General features: G+C 47.4%; 1 protein-coding gene across 2 annotated transcripts in view; it reads right to left on the minus strand.

The window, feature by feature from the left end:
- Positions 1-14581, minus strand: part of GLCE (glucuronic acid epimerase) — a 93640-nt gene extending 79059 nt beyond the window's left edge. For both annotated transcript variants that reach the window (XM_061595156.1, XM_061595151.1), the window contains exon 1: positions 14396-14581. The gene's annotated coding sequence lies outside the window, so the exon portion shown is untranslated. The remainder of the gene's footprint in view (positions 1-14395) is intronic.
- Between the last annotated feature and the right edge of the window lie 2283 nt (positions 14582-16864).

Below are 16864 nucleotides of genomic sequence, written 5' to 3' on the forward strand. Positions count from 1 at the left end.
TCCCATAAGGTCAAAAACCCTCCCCTCTCTAAGATTTCAAGAGGAAGAAAGGAAACATTCTTTTTATAGGAAAGGAACATGGCCCCCTTTGCTCAGGTTTGAGGCTGGCAACTAGTCCTAAGTGATACAGGCTTTTTGGCCCACCTTAATTTAGCATCTCAGAGAAAGGTCTTGGATGGGGGGATGCACTTCCTTCTCTTTCCTGTTCCTGAAAAACTCCCCACCTTCATGAGCCCAAACATGCTGGCTAGAACCCTGAAGAGGAGACTTTCTGTTTGCTGGAGAACAAGTTGCAGGTCTCCACTTCCATTCATTCATTATAAAGCATCTCAGCTTCCATCATTTATTTATTTGTGACTTCTGCATGCTGCTCCATAATGTAAAGTTCTGTGCGCTACACAAGTGGAAAAACACCCACATGACTTTGGATATGACCCAATGTCACAAATCCAACTCAGAGTGAGGGCAATCCTTCTCTACCCTCGCTCTGTATGGGCGAGGATCACATAGTGAACAAGGTGATGTCATGCAGCCAGTCCAATTTAAATACACAACCCATGTCACAAAGCCCATTCAGTCCACCTGGTTGCACAGTGTACTCTCTGCCAATGTGATCTAATGGTCCCCAGACCACTGATGTTTCTTTTAAACCAATTTCTATGCTGCAATTCTGATGTTTTTAGCATGCCAACAGGATTAGAAGGGTACTTCACTGACTATCCCTGCTTTAAATGAAAAGTAGCTTAAAAGTACCTTTAAACATAAATACAACAACAAAACAAAATGCACTGCAATCCTCAAGTTAAGTTAAAACATAAACCGAGCATATTATTAGCCTGTTTTATGGCACAGGAAAATGTAGGCCCCCTTTGTGTGTGGGGGGCAGTTCTCTCCACAGTGTGGCATTGGTGGAGGTGGAAGAGACTTCAAATACTGTAAAAACATCTCACATTTCAACTAGCAGAATGGGAGTTACTGTGAAGCCACAGCACAAGTGCAGTTGTTAAAAAGTGTAAAAAGCGAGATTTGTCAGTGTCCTTCCAATAATTTTTCAAAAGGCCAAACTATTAGCCACCATCATATTCCACAGGAGGAGTTTCCAAAGAGCTAGGACTATGCTGACTACAAATTAAAATATTTCCAAGTATTGCTGGGAATGGATTTAGACAGGTGGTGAAATGTTGCCTATATACAACAGACTGATCTGATCCCTGTATTGTCCCCTTGTCTTTCCAACGAATAAAATGTTATCTGATAATCACACAGCACTCAGTATCCATCATATGGAGCTGCCACCTGGTGCCCTCCAGATGCCTTGGACTGCAGCTCCCATCAGCCCCAGCCAGCATAGCCATGCTCTCATCAGCTGCAAGCATCATACGGCCATGCTGGCTGGGCTGATGGGAGTTGCAGTCCGAAGCACGTGGAGGGCACCAGCCTGGGGACTTAATTCACGTTAGTGGAGAAGCACTGTGATGAAGGGCCAGATTGATCTTCAGCGAAATATTGTGATGTGCACTTCAAGCAGCATACCTAATCATGTAATAACAGGAGACAATGGAACCTCCCAGCTCGCCAGCACAGACAGGAGCTTTTAACAGGACCACATTTATTCAACACTGTCTTTCACAATTTGACGGAGGTCTCTGGCAGGGAAGCAAAACCTAAGCTGGGAAGACAGCTAATCAATCTTTGATGTTCCAGCTTGCCATATGGTAGTGGTCTGAGAGAGGCTGGCGGCTTTTTGAACTGGAGCACCAAGAAAAGAACGTCCTTATTACCACTCTCAGATCTGTAAAAATATATACAGAGGAAGATGATGTTTTGCTACTGTTGCTGTTGTCTACACAGGAGACAATCTCCTTAGAAATGTTTGTGTGAGAACATCCTGTTTCATGAAAGACTGTTTGTGTCCAATGCACATTTCCAAAGCACTTGGGAAGCTTCAGGAGATATACGATTTTTTATTTATTATTTATTCATTTTTAATTACATGTATACCTTGCCTTTCTTTCATCATAGAACCCAAGAGGGCATGCATGCAGTTCACAGGCGGTCTCCCCTCCAGGCACTGACCAGACCCAGACCTGCTTAGCTTCAGCAAGGTGGCAGTCTCACATGCCTTCAGACCATAGTCTGATAATGTGATAAATGACACTGTGTCATATCAACAGGAGCCCCTTCCAGACTTTTGCTATTTTGTGATGTGAGTGGGACGTAGGCTGCAACAGTCTACTCAGAACTAAGTCCCACTGAATTCAATGGGGCTTTCTCCAAGATAAGTGATGTGGATTGCAGCCCTAGTCACATATTGGCCTGTCATTGGCTCAGACTCCACTTATTGTTGGTCTCCCTGACTTCCACCCCACCAGTCCCAGTGGGCACCAGTCACCACAGCTCCCTTGAAATGGCATTCTGCAGTTTTGGTAGAGTAACTGAAAAAGCCCTGGCTTACTTCTGACATTAGATGGTAAAATATTTGCTTATAACATATAGTTATGTGTTTAAAGAACTTAAAGGCTAGAAATAGGCAATGGGCTAGTTCACACATCACACTCAGCCAAACCATGGCTTAACTGCAAACATGCAGGCTCTGAAAGAGGAACTTGTGACTGCTTCATTCCTCCCTTGTCATTTTGCTGTTGTGCTGTACTGAGCTAAACAATAATTTGGCTTACTGAGGAAGTCGAATCTCCGGTAAAAGGGGTCAAGGTCCACTCAGCCTTCCATCCATCTGTGGTCGGCAAAATGAGTACCCGGCATATGCTGTGGGGTAAAGAAAGGCCAGGGACGGAACTGGCAATCCCACCCCATATATACGGTCTGCCTAGTAAATGTCGCAAGACGTCACCCTAAGAGTCGGAAACGACTCGCACTACAAATGCGGGGACACCTTTACCTTTTTTAGTGCTCTAGCACAGTAAGTACCATCAAGAGCTCTCCCACTGGACTTTTTGCAATAATGAAAGTGAGAAGAAAAGGCACAGGAAAGTTGCTTGATGCAAAGTCCTCACAAACAAATCAGAATCAATGCTAATAAGCAACAGATAACCTGTCCACAAACTTTGTGCAAACAAATCAGGATGAAGGCTCAATAAACAGGGGATGTGCGTTAGTTACTTAATGTATCAGTATCGTAACTCCTGCTGCCAGGGAGGAGGAGGAGGAGGAGATTTCCTGCCCCAGGTGCCAAAATATCGGTCTTGAGCCAGCCCTGTAAAGTTGCCACCAAGTCCCCTAACATTCTGAGATTCTGTGCAGCAGGAAGAGGATGAAAGGAGGGCATTCTCTTTCTGAGAGTGGTAGGGGGAACAGATGGAGAAATACTGGCCCAAAAAATTTAAAAAACCACAGAGACAAAGAGAGACCCAAACCACCTTCCGTGAACTTGCATCTCTACCTCCGTTTCTGGGGAAGAAGCAGCAACATTGACAAAGCGTCTGGGCTTGGCCAGACTGGCTGTCAGAAACAGCTACTGCATAGAAGTTTTCCTCATATCCGCCAAAGATTGCACTTACACTGTTCTCCTTTGGAACATGTTAGCCTAGAACTGGCAGAATAGGGTTGGTGGAAGTTGTAGCTGCAAAGTTCCGGAAGGCATCAGGTTGGGGATGTCTGCCCATGAGTGTTGGCAAACACTGCAGTTTTTGACATGAAAAGTCCAAGGGCACCTTGGCCAGGAGAATAACTTCACATTGAGCCAACAAACTGGAGGTGCTGCCCTCTGTTGCTGCTGCTTGATCCTCATTCATCCTTTCTCTCCCTTTCCAAAACACTGGAATAACGAAGATATGTAAAGGCCAGACATTCTTTTTCTTTCTCAAACTTGCCAACTTCAACCAACATCTCCCAAGCAAAATATACAAGGGAAAGCACAATGGAAGGATATGGTAAGAAAATCAACAACAAATTTTGCTTCAGACGTTAATGACATTTATTTTTATATTTAGAAAAAGAAAAAGAAAAAACCAGCCAGTTCCAACTGCTGGACAGGCGGGCAGAGCAATCCAACTCAGGGGGAGCCGGAGGAGGAGGAGCCGGCGTGAAGGTCCGCAACATCCAATTGCCGTTTGGGAGCATCCAGCCTGCGGGAAAGCGGGCTCAGCCAGGAGCTTCAAGTAAAAGCCGGCTCTCACGAATACCCCTACCGTTGAGGAAGAGCTCCCCCTAGACTTCCATTGTAATTCTTTCCTTATTTATTTATTTAAATATTTCTATCCTGCCCTTCTACCCTACAATAGGACACTCAGCACGGCTACAATAAAATTGCACACATACATAATAAAATACACAATAAAGACACAAAACATTACAGTAAATTAAAACGCATAAAATACTATTAAAATGCATAAAATGCATTCTTAGACTGACCTTTTCCTAGGCGTAACTTTGGCTTAGCTCAGGACCTGCAGGAGCATTCTGAATGGGAGTTGGATGTTGCATTAGTGCCCCCCCTTGGCCCCTCTGACACACCCCTGCAATGCCCCTTTTGGGGGCTTCCACCGCCTTCTGCCAGCACCCCTTCCGCTGGGCTGGGCTTCCCCAGCAGACCCCTGGCTGAGCCGGCAGGGTCCCAGCTCTGCCGCCGCTTGAACCAGGATGAAGGGCATCTGCGGGTGAGGCTGGGGATCCGCCGCATCCAACTCCCCTCAGCCTGCAGTAAATACAAGTTGGATTGCACCCTAATTGAAAGCTAATATAGCCCCTAAATTGAATTTCTAATGAATTTCACATCCGTAGTTCGTTTTGCTAATTTCCTTCTCCGCATCCTGTAATTTGGTGACAGTGATTGATCACTTGAGTGAATAATATCTATGTAGCAGGACCACTTAGTAATAGAATATGTCATGTGCGATCACACTGGTAATGAATATGGTTTATTGAGAAATTCATTATGCATTTGGATTTCAGAGGAACAAAGAAATAGCTTTGACTCTGCTGTACCAGGTCTCGCGCAATCAGGGCAAGGAAAGGAGAGTTTCTGCCAGCGTGCCTCCTTTTGAAGAACAGTGAGTGTTTCAGATGTAGTTTTGGTCTGGATTATATTTCTGTCTCATTGTACCAGACAGAAGCTGTTTACTTGCTATATCTTACACATGTAATAGGCTAGAAGGCATCTGTCAGCTGCCTACCGCTTTAGAAGCCCTGCCCACTACTGAATCCACTGCTCTGATGTAATGGAATATGCATGAACATTACACCTGCTCAGGAGAAAGTTGCCAAGAACTGAATGCTTGCAAAGGATTTGGGCTCTGTGAGGGAGGGAAAAAGCCCAAACTGAGCTGAAGAGGCAAGGGGTAGGCTGCCCAGGCCAACTGACTGTGAGCCCTGTGTAGGGATGGAAAGATCTGTCAATTTAGGTCCTCTCAGTTTCTAATTTTTCCAGTCTTAAATTCAGTTCTCCACATTTCTGCAGCAATTCGTACTTTCTTAAAAAAACTAATAAAAAGTCTCCAGCATTTTAGTGTGAATTTCCCCTAATAAAATGCAGTTTTGACTAACACACACATTTTTGCAAGCCACATCTCATCATATAATGCATTTTGCATGTTATATTCGCTCATATATATTCATTTTTATGCACGCTTTTCCCTGACATACGCGTTTTTATAAACATACAGTGACAAACTGCCAGTGAACATGGCAAATGGCATTGCAAATTTGGAGGAAGTCCGCACTTTGAAGCATGGCTGTGGTTCGGTTCTCATATTGCTTTGGAAAGTGCAAATTTGACAGATTCAGCTTGAAACGCAAACTGAACTGAAGTGCTCGCTTATCCCATGCCATGCGTCAGGCCTGACTCCTACACCGGACCGTTCAAATAATCCTCTGTCTCAAGTGGTCCCGCATTTGGGGCTATGGGGAGGAAGCAACATATGACCTGGCATGCCAGGGCCCACAGTGGCATGTGCCATTCTCCAGTGGCAAGTCATAGGTAAGAACATAAGAAGAGTCCTGTAGCTAGACCAGGCCAGTGGCCCATCTAGTCCAGCATCCTTTTCTGTCAGTGGGCAACCAGATCCCCAAATGGGAAGTCTGCAAGCAGGACTTGTGGGTAACAGCACTCTCCCCATTTGCAATTCCAAGCAACTGGCATTTTCCAGAGGTATGTTGCCTCCAACAGCATTGCTAGGAGCCATTAATAGCTTTATCCTCCAGGAATCCTCTTTTAAAGCTGTTCAAGTTGGCGGCCATCACGACATCATCTTCTGGGAGTGAACTCCATAGTCGAACAATGCACTGTGTGAAGACGACCTTCCTTTTGGGAACTGTGCCACCGCTCCCCTCCTGATGCGGATCACTGCCAGGACTCCAGGGCAAGGCTCGCTGGCTCCCTCCTTGCTCTCTCCAGCAGAGCGGCATCTCCAGAGCTGCTTCGTGTAAAGCACTGAAGATGACTCAGTGGGTGCAGATACCTTCCCTCCCTGCCCAGCTCTAGGCCTCCGTTTTGACCATCCTCCATCCTAGGGTTGCCACCTTTTTGCCAGCCCTCCTCCGGTGCCCTTCAGAACAGTTTGAAACACAGGCATCGCACATGTGAAGCTCGCCCTTGCATGTTTTGGTATGGGTGTTTGAGCATTTTAAGATCTTTTATAGAATCTCGTAGTGAGAAGCGAATGGGTACCAGGCCACCATTACAGATCCTTATTTGGAGAAACTGACTGAAACGGGGTGGGGGGAGAGATGTGGCAAGCTGCATATCCAGGAATGAGTTGGCAGGAGGACAAACCCAATTTGATTGCAATAAAATTTTCATGCAGAGAAGCTTTGCACTTTGCCACCAGCCTACAATTAGCTGTTGCTATGTTACAGGCAGGCTGCAATCGGCAAAAATGAAGCAAAGGAATACAGGGAACTGCGCTATTCAGAGACAGATCCTTGCTCCCCAGAGCCCAGGGGTGGGCAGTCTTTTTCTTTTCTATCAAGGACTACATTCCCTTGGGAGTCATCTGTCAGGGGCCTCACGACAGCAAACCTATCAAGTAAGATGACTTGCCCAGGACCACCCAGTAAGCTTTGCAGCCGAGGACTTGAATCCAGCTCCTCACAGTCCAACTATTCATGCTGGCAAGTAGGGATGGAAAGATCCTTAAATCCAAGCTAATTTTCCCATTCCTAAATTCAGTTCTCCGTATTTCTGCAGGAATTTGTAATTGCACAGGCCCACTGTGAATTGTTTGCAAGGCACTTTGGAGGTAAAGTTGCTCGCCTCCGCAGCAATCTTGATGCCTCATCCACATCTATTCCCAGCCATACCTGGAGGTCAGTGGAGACTACTGGCTCTGATGTCACTGGTGCAATGAATCTGCTCTGGTTTTAGTCCACATTTTCAAGGAGATGTCCAAGGTGCTGAAACCTGTTCCCAAAACTGACCCAGCACCTTGCACCTCTCTTGGAAAATTTGGAATAAAACCCGGAGTGGCTTCACTGCCCCACCGACATCGGAGCCCACCAGTCTCCACTGCTGGAAACACCAGGGGTTGAACCTGGGACCTTCTGCATGCAAAGCAAATGCTCTACCACTGAGCTACACGTCAGAGCAAGTAGTCTCCACTGATGTCTGGGACAGGCTCCCCGTCAGAAACAAGGAGGAGGCCCACGGCTCAGTGGTGGAACATCTGCTTTGCATGCAGAAGGTCCCAAGTTCAGTCCTGAATGGCATCTCCAGGTAGAGCTGGGGGAGAACTTTGTCTGAAACCCTGGAGAGCTGCTGCCATTCAGTGCAGACAATATTGAATTAGATGCACCAATGGTCTATCTCTGTATAAGGCAGCTCCCTATGTGCCTATCGCATGTAGCAGGCCTCTTGATGAGATGGCATCAGCGGGAGGCCTTCTCCTGCCGAGCACAGAGGTTGGCTGGGTGTAGAGCACCATCCTCCTTTTAGGATATTGGAGAGTGAATGCTTGTTGTTCCTTCAGCATGGGGAAAAGAGGAGCCGCAGCCACCATCATCACATCATGGTAGCAGCGAGGCCAGCCCAAAGGCCGGCCTGCTGACATCCGTGTTGGAGTACACTAGCACTGGTTGCAAAGGCGGCTCTCTGCAACCAGTCTCCCCTTTCTGCAGCCAGCACGGTGCTGGTTCTCAGAGAGATCTGGAAAAACTGGATCTCCCGTCACTCTCCATTCTGAAAGCAACATCTGAAGAAGAGAAGAAGTGGAGAACTGGCTGAGTGTCTGCGGGCGGGGAGGAGGGGGTTCATTCATTTTTCATGGCTGCAGCACAGCTGGGAGGTGCTTGGCGTTCATCATGTCAGCGCTGACCTTGAGGCAGCTTCCTCTTCCCCTCTGAGAGCTCTTGGTTGCCATCTGCTTCAGAGGAGCTGGGCATGACGGGAGAGTGGCTCCCCGGCATTGCATCAGGAGAGGAAAGGGAAAGGAGGAGGCAAAGAGGCAAGGCCAGAGGCGTCAGGCCCACCTACCAGCCAGCCAGGGCAGGCCCAGCCACATCTTTCCATCTCTTTCATAGGTATCCTCAACTCAAACCAGCTTAATCACATGCAGCTGAGGCTGCTGGCTTTGATCTTCAGCCATCTGGCCCCCTTCCTTCCTTCCTTCCGTCCTTTGTTACCTCCCCCATCCCCCACCCTCTGTTGACTCTTAGGTCGCTTCCAGACGAGTTTATTGAGCACTTCTCCTGGTTGGTTTGCACAACGTTTGCAGGAAGGTTAGACAACATCCACTCTTTATTAAGCATTCCTTCTGATTCGCTTGCAAGGGGTTATGCTACATCATGAAAAGCTATTGTTATCCTGACCATTCCAATGCATTCTAGTGTCAATATCCTTGTTGAAGAAAGTCTGGTCATCTTCTTCTTGAAGTTTTTTTTTTATTATTTTTTGCACAAACCAACTTGGTTTTGCACAAACCAACTTGGTTTTTGACCACCGACTTGGTTATTGCCAAAGGCTTTAATCCAGAATTCAGCACAACTGGTACATAGATCAGACTACAGGTCTCTAGGTCTCTACAAGGCACTATTAGGCATGGCTACCCACACAAAGACATTTGACATGCCCCCAGAGACCCCCTTATGTAGGGAAGGGGTGGGCACACTACTTGGGTGGGAACTGGCTCCTGGCTACGGACTGGGCAAGCAGGTGGGCACTCCTACAGTAGGTTGGAGAGCAGATGAGGGTTGCTTGCACCAGTGCAGGTGACAGCGCATCTTTAGCAATGGAGGCAGAGACTCCTCAGGCAGTTCACTCCCAGGCTCCGCCTCCGACCGACCCCTCCTCCTGCTCTGAGGGTGCGCCAAGTACAGGAGGCAGAACAGGAGTTGGATCAGGGGGCTGAAGATCCTCCAGAGGCGGAGTGAGGGGACGGGCTACAACGGACTCTTCCCCATCGGTGACAGCGTGGGAGGGGCTGTCGGCTGGCAGATCGCCAAGCTCCTCCCCAGCTTTGCTGGCCAAAGGATTCAACCCACTGGACCCCTCTCCATCTACAGGCCGGTTCTGCTAGGAGTTCTCTATGGGGCTTGCGGCACCTGCAAAAAAGTGGCTGTCGATAGCAAGATCCTTGGGGCCAAAGCACATCGTGTGCTCTTTCAGTGCTACATAATAATGTATGTTGTTTGTTATGTTTTTCTCATCTTCCCTGTAAATGGTGCTCATGACAGTTAACAGCAAGACACAAAATAACAGCCACAAACAACATTTCAGAAAGAGGGCAGAGAAAACACATCAATAACACAAAGAAAAACAGCAGCTCTCTCAGCAACGTACAATGCTTTCAGGGGCCAGAAAACAACTTCGCTTCTGGTGCAGAAGGCCTGGCTGGAAGGGCCCAGCTCAGTGGGCAGAGCAGCTGCGTGGCATGCAGAATGTCCCAGGTTCAATCTCCAATGGCATCTCCAGGAAGGGAAGGGAAAAGATTCCTGCCTGAAACTCTGGAGATCCTCTGCCAGTCCGTGTGGGCATTACTGAGCTAGATGGACCTTTGGAATCCAGCCTACAGATAAAGGCATTTTTGTCTGCAGGCAGAAGGGCCAAAACAAGACTAATACTACCCTAACTACTGCAGCAGCCAAGAGATGAGCTGGGAACCCGCCTGGCTCTGATCACAGGCAGCCCACCATTTCCTCAGTGCCTCCCCACACACACCTGCATTTGGGGGGGGGGATAATCCTGGCCTGCTTTCCATGGCCCTTTGAAGGAGAATTGAGAAGATAATGTATACTAAGCACACTGAATGCACAAAAACACCCGGTACCGTTAAAGTGGCTTCTTGGACCATGACCAGTTCAACACCCACCAATACTCCAAGGCCCTGTTGGACAACGAATCTGTCTGCAGAGGCTTGATCTCTCCTGCTTTCTGTAGAAGACCAATTAGCCAAGTTGGAGGGTCTTCTGAGTTTTATTTTTAAACCTTTACATGCAGCTTATAAAGAGCTCTGAATTTGATTGGACCAGTGGCCAAGAGGTGAGGAGTGTTTCGTGTTTCTCCCACAGTCTGTTTTCCCTATCAAAGTCCTTCCACCCCAGCCATTTTTCTCCCTTCAGGAAAAACAGCTTGTGGGCTCAGTATCTTTTTTCTACAGGGGGAAAGGCAGCTGGGTGTATGTGATTTATTAAGAAGCCAACCTTTAGGGAAAGCACAGCACAGCACCCCTTCCCACAGGCCTCTGTCAGGCCTTGGCCAAGCTCTGAGATTCCACTGCTGGGGGTCTGGTTCTGGCACAGGCAGGCCAAAGTCCAACACATCAGAAGTAGGTGACAAGGTCAAAGATGGACTAGAAGGGCCGGCTCCAGAGAAGGCAGGCAAGGAGCAAACGGGTCAAAGGCCAGTGATGGGTTGGCGGACAGGTCCTGGATCAGGCAGATAAGGAGCCCAGGCACAGTCTGCATAACTGCTTATTGGAACAAGTTGCTCAGAGTGAGTAGCCAAGTCTGGAGCATCAGTGATAAAGGGTGCTTCTGGGCAATCTGTATCTTGAGCACTGCATCAAGGAAGTGTCATCCTACACTTTCTAGTGAATTTTCCTTATTGCAAAAAGTCCAGTCTTTGGAGGGGAAGCAGGCTGGCTGTGCAAGACCTCCCCATCAATGATAAGTGCACAACTTGAATTTGCCGGTATGTGATTGAATCCCACCCAATCTGGAAGTGCCCATCAAGCCAACCAGCCCCCTTATTGGTTCTTTTGCTCACCTGGGCGGTGGGCTGATAAACTGCAGCCCCATATCTCTGGCCTTGAAATGGGTGGTGCTGCAGCACAGGAAAGATCAAGCCAGTAATTTCTTCATGTTGCAAACTTAGCTGCCTCACTGGCACAGGGTGTAAGGAGCTGAGTCCCCAGTGCAAAAACAAAACCACCCCTGTACTCTGCTTTGATCAAATTCGGAGCACTCCACCACCACAGTTGCATTAAATTAGAAGCAAAGCCTACCAGGAGACGCTCCACACATCACCCATATCATACCTAGCTGGCTGCGGGCCAGATGCAGCCTCCTCAGCCAGGAAGGGGTAGGCATGGCCACTACCACTAACCTTCCAAAATAGATGGAGGGCACCAGGTTGGCAAAGGCTGCTGAAATACATTCCACCTGGAAACCCAGGTAGGAAGGTGCATTCATTATTTTGCCTGCAGAAGTTCTGGCACCTTTGCATTCCCCCTGCCCTGAGCTCAGCGATTCAAGGGAAATCATAGTCAGCATTGACATAAATGTTTCATTCCGCTTGTAATTTCTCTGACACAGAAAGAGAAGCGTAACAATTAACTCCCACGCCTACACACATGCACACTTTACACACTGACGGAGATGAACGTCTTGGGTTCTCTTCCCCCCTTGTGAGTTTCACAACGCAGCCCCCGCTAGCTGTCACGCATCCAAACCCTGATTGTCTTCCCGCAGATTATTCATTGCAAGCATTGCGGCCTGGAACAGTCCTGAGGCTCCTCCAAAGGTCCTTCCAGGCAGCAAGGGCACAGTTGCTCTTCCTGCCTTGCACAGAATCCAAGTGGGTTTAAGAGCAGCCCTGCAGGAACAGACAGAGGCAAGTCCCTCTTGGCCATCATCCCAGGTCTCATAGTAGCCAACCAGGTGTTCCCAGGGAGCCCAACAGCATGAAGATAGCAGTCCCTCTTCTGTTATTTGTCTTCAGCACCAGGTCCTCAGAGGTAGACTGCCTCAGAACCTGGAGGCTGCATTAGCCATTGAGAGATCCCAGTTCTCTCCTATGAATTTGTCTAATCCTTTCTAAGCCAGGACCATCCCCGCTTTTTATAGCAGGCAGCAAAGGCCATATATTCATACTGCAAAGTGTGAAGCAGCAGTTCCTTCTCTTTTCCTGAATCTACTGTGAATCCATTTAATCTAATAAAGTTCTAGCCTTATGAGAAAGGAGGGGGACCCTTTTCTTTATCTAATACTTCCACTCCATGCATCATTTTGTAATCCTTCATCATGTCCCGCACTTCTAAGCTGGGAAGCCCCAAATGCTGCAACCTCTCCTGCTAGGGGAGCTGCTCTGTCCCCTTGATCATGCTAGTTACCCTTTTCTGAACCTGTTCCACCTCTATGATACCCTTTTTGAGGAGAGGCAACCAGAACTATACACAGTGTTCCAAATGTGGTCACATCATCAGTTTATACAAAGGCATTATGATACTGGCAGTTTTATTTTCAGTTCCTTTCCTAATGATCCCTAGCATGGGATTCACCTTTTCCGTAGCTCCCACACACGGGGCTGACATCTTCACTGAGCTATCCACTGCAACCCCCAGATCCCTTTCCTTATCTGTCACCAGCTCACATTCCATCGGTGTATATGTGAAGTTATGGTTTATTGCCCCAGGATGCATCACTTTTACACTTGCTCACATCTGCTGCCCATTAATCCAGTTTGGGGAGCTCTTTTGGGAGCTCTTCAGAGTCTACTTGGATTTTCACCACCCTAATTTGGTGACACCTGTACATTTGGCCATGACACTGCTCACCCATAACTCCCGATCATTTATGAACAAGTCCCAGTATATATCCTTAGAGAACCCCACTTTTTACGCCCAGTGTGGGGACCGTTTGGCCCTCCAGACTTTGCTGAACTACAACTCCCATCATCCCTGGCCATTGCCCCTGCTTGCTGAGGCTGATGGGAGTTGTAGTTCAGCAACATCTGGAGGACCAAAAGTTGCCTACACCTGGTTTACACTCTTCCATTGTGAAAAAAGTCAGTTTGCTCCTACACTCTGCATCCTGTTCTTTAAGCAGTTGTTGATCCATGGGAGGCCCTGTTCTCTTAGCACAAGGATAGGCAAATAGGAAACATCTCTGGCCCTCCAGATGTTGTGGGCTCCAGTTCCCATCACCCTCAGTCAGCACTGCCAATGGTCACAGATGATGATGAGAGTTTATTTACTTACTTATGTATTTATTAAATGTATATCCCCATCTTCCTCCCAGAAGGAGTCCAGGGCGGCAAACAAAAACACTCTAAAACATCTTAAAAATGGGCTTTAAATTTATTAAAATATCTTTGTTTTAATTGTAGTTTTAATTTAAAATTTGTTTTAATTGTTGAGTTGTAATCCAACAACATCCGGAGGGCCACAGATGTTCCCATCCCTGTCTTAGCGCAACACACCATACGCTCATAAATAACAGAATGTCAGCACAAACGTAGTAATGGGGGGAGACTTGGAACAAGCAAGCAGAAAATTGTGGGACTTGAATGTGACATGGTATGTGCATAATTCATACATGACAGGTGTGAGCAAAACCCCTCGTGCAGATTGTCCCTCTTATTAAATTATATCCCATCCTTCCTCCCAAAGGGAGACCAGGGTGGCAAACAAATGATACAGTGCTAGAAACATTTTAAAAACAAAGCATCTTTAAAACAAAGCATCTTTAAAAACATTTTAAAATGTCTTAAAAACAAAACATAAAAACAAAACATCTTTTTTTTAAAAAAAATTATCTAGTTGAAAGGATCTCAGGGAGCAAGCTTAGAAAGACCCATCTGTGAGGCCCCTGAGAACTGCTGGAAATTAAGGGCCCCTCCAGACTTTGGGGGGGCAGGGTGCCAGTGTATTCTGCAATGTATCATAAACACAATAATAGCACATTCGTGGTCGATTTGTACTGGACCATCCACGCATCATTCTGTTTTATTGGGTGTTCTGCAATGCTTCCCCAGCATTACGGCATCATTACCATCTGGAGGAACACCCTTGCACTGCAGTACAACACAAGCAGTGCAGAAAAACCACCCAGACCATTTGTGCTGTGAAAGTTACAAGAAGTTACAGGACATGCACTGACTGGAATCACAGCAGTATGTCTGCCTCAACACTTTTGCAGGCACAGACAATATTGAAAGCAGGAGCGCGTATAACTGTCTGACACCACTGTGAGGGTGTTGTCTTCTGCTGTTTAAGTAGAAACTTACCACAAGACGAATTAATGGTCAAACAGATGTTATTCCTGAAGAGGTCTAGAAGTCTGCACAAAACAGCAACCAACTTCGCTAGCCTCTGAGGGTAGAAACACACACCCCGTTCTGCCGGTTCCAGTGCACCTCCACCTCTCTCTTCTGAAAACAGGACACACACACAATGCTAGTAAAACCCCACCCCTTTTGACTCTAAAACTGGAGTGGGAGCAGCTTGAGTATGCCTTTTTTTAAAAAAAATGCAGCTTCCAAGAGATTTTGCAACTGATCAGCAGATCAACCTGTTTCCCCTCCAGGTGTGGCCAACAGAAACTGCTGTAGGCGATTAGTGTGTTTGCAGCCAGAATCAGCTCTCCAGGGTCACAGCCTTTTCTCTTAAAGGGGCCGTGTGCCAGATATTTTGGCGATAATGCAGACATTGCAATGAGTACAAACCCAAAGGATGTCTGGAGGGGCCCTTAAAGTAGATCGACTTCCCTCAACCCTCAAGATGTTTTGGACTACAACTCCCATCAGCCCTGGTTAGCACAGCTATGGTGGCTGGGGCTGATGGAAGTAGCAACATCTGGAGGGCAGCAGGTTGGGGAAGACTGAAGTAGATGAACCAGTGGTCTAACTCAGGCCCCTTTCTATGAACCATTTGATAAGCCTCTTCTCCAGAATTGATGAAAAGCAGAGAAAAATGGGATTACCTGACAAAGTCAATGCTTTCTGACAGGCTCAATTAAATAGCCTGAGTTATTATGTGTCTGTCTCACAGTTAATGGAGCGGGCAAAGAGAGAGATCAAAGCCAAGAGGAAAGAAAAATTGACATTTGACTTTGGGTGCAAGAGTTCTCCAGTGTGCCCCATGACATTCCTCAGAGTTCCTCTTTCCCAAGGGAATCATTCCCCTGTCCGCCCATCCATCCCTCTGTCTGTGATGCAAAACTGATGTTGGGGTTCTAGAGCTAGCCATCACCTTTTTTGTTTTTAATGCTTGAGACTGATTGTCCAGGTTTGAGCAGGAAAACAAAACAGAAACAAGTAATACAGTGAACAGAAAAGTTACTCATTGGATACTCTAAGTGAGCTTGACTATCTGACAGTGGCCCTGCTTAGGCTCAAAGCAAACTCCTGGGGGTGGGTTTGGCAGCTCAGGATGAAGCCGTCCTTTGGACCGGCTATTATTAGCTTGACTGTTTTGATTTATCAATAAAATATGAGGTGGTGAACAGAGGGGCTTTGAACAGAGCAGCACCACCCACTAGATGCATTTCTTATGGGGCTGTTGTGTCGCTTCTCAGATAATGCGTCAGCAGCGCTGCACACAATGTGTCCTAGTGACACGGGAGGAGCCAAAATGCTGCTCTCCCCCAGCTGATCCACAGAGGTGAACCAAGAGTCTCCCGTTAGCACGGAGCCTCTGGGTTGCTGCATGTGGGGCCCTGATGCACTGGCTGAGCCAAGAAAAATCACCCAACTGCCTAACGATCCAGCACTTGCTGGCCTGCCCAAGGCAACAAAGCCAGTCCGGATGGCCAGTCTCAATGTGGAAGGACGACATTTCCATCAGTTTGTACCAATTACTATGTTATCTGTCTCGCTGCCCACTATTTTACTGGAAATGGAAATGGACGTGGACTGCCTTCAAGTCAATCCCAACTTATGGTGACCGTACAAATAGGGTTTTCATGGTAAGCGGTGTTCAGAGGGGGTTTCCCATTGCCTTCCTCTGAGGCTGAGAGGCAGTGATTGGCCCAAGATCACCCAGGGAGCTTCATGGCTCTGTGGGGATTCGAACCCTGGTCTCCCAGGTTGTAGTCTGACAACTTAACCACTACACCACACTCCTTTTTTGCGGCCAACAGGACTAGCAGTTAGCAAGGCCACAGGTAGGGTAGGATTTGCATCTGCCAAACAGGATTTCATCTCACCCCACTCTCACAGTTACCAGCCCTGATGGGCCACAGAAACTGGATATTCCTGTGATTTTCTACTATTGTGTATGAGGCCTCTCAACTAACAAGGCTGAGCTACAAGGATCCCTTGGCTAGCAGAGACAGTGGCCAAGAACTAAGTTGGCTAGCCTGACCATGAGTGGAGAGGAAAGGCCCTGCTTTGCTCTGTGGTCCGCAGAGGGAGATGCTCTTACTTTCCTGGAAAGTCAGGCATAGCCGGCAGACTTTAACTTCTGCCAGCCGCAGTTGCCAAAGTCTAGCCCTGGCAAATGCTTGCAATGCCAGGCCCTGATCCAGGAATATGGAAAGAAACAGGAGATGAAAGTAGCAGTGAGATGCTATGTTCCCTGCATTTGGGGGGTTGGGGGGTTTCCATACTGGGGGTAGTACTCTGCAGCTGGATAGCTGTATTTATTTATTTATATCCTGCCCTTCCTCCCAGTAGGAGCTCACTAGAGCCCAATAGTTCTATCTCTTTCTACGTATAAAGTCATGATCAGCTGCTGCAGAAGAATCGCTGCTTGTG

The sequence above is a fragment of the Rhineura floridana genome, chromosome 14 (genome assembly GCF_030035675.1).
Source record: "Rhineura floridana isolate rRhiFlo1 chromosome 14, rRhiFlo1.hap2, whole genome shotgun sequence".
Lineage (NCBI taxonomy): Eukaryota > Metazoa > Chordata > Lepidosauria > Squamata > Rhineuridae > Rhineura > Rhineura floridana.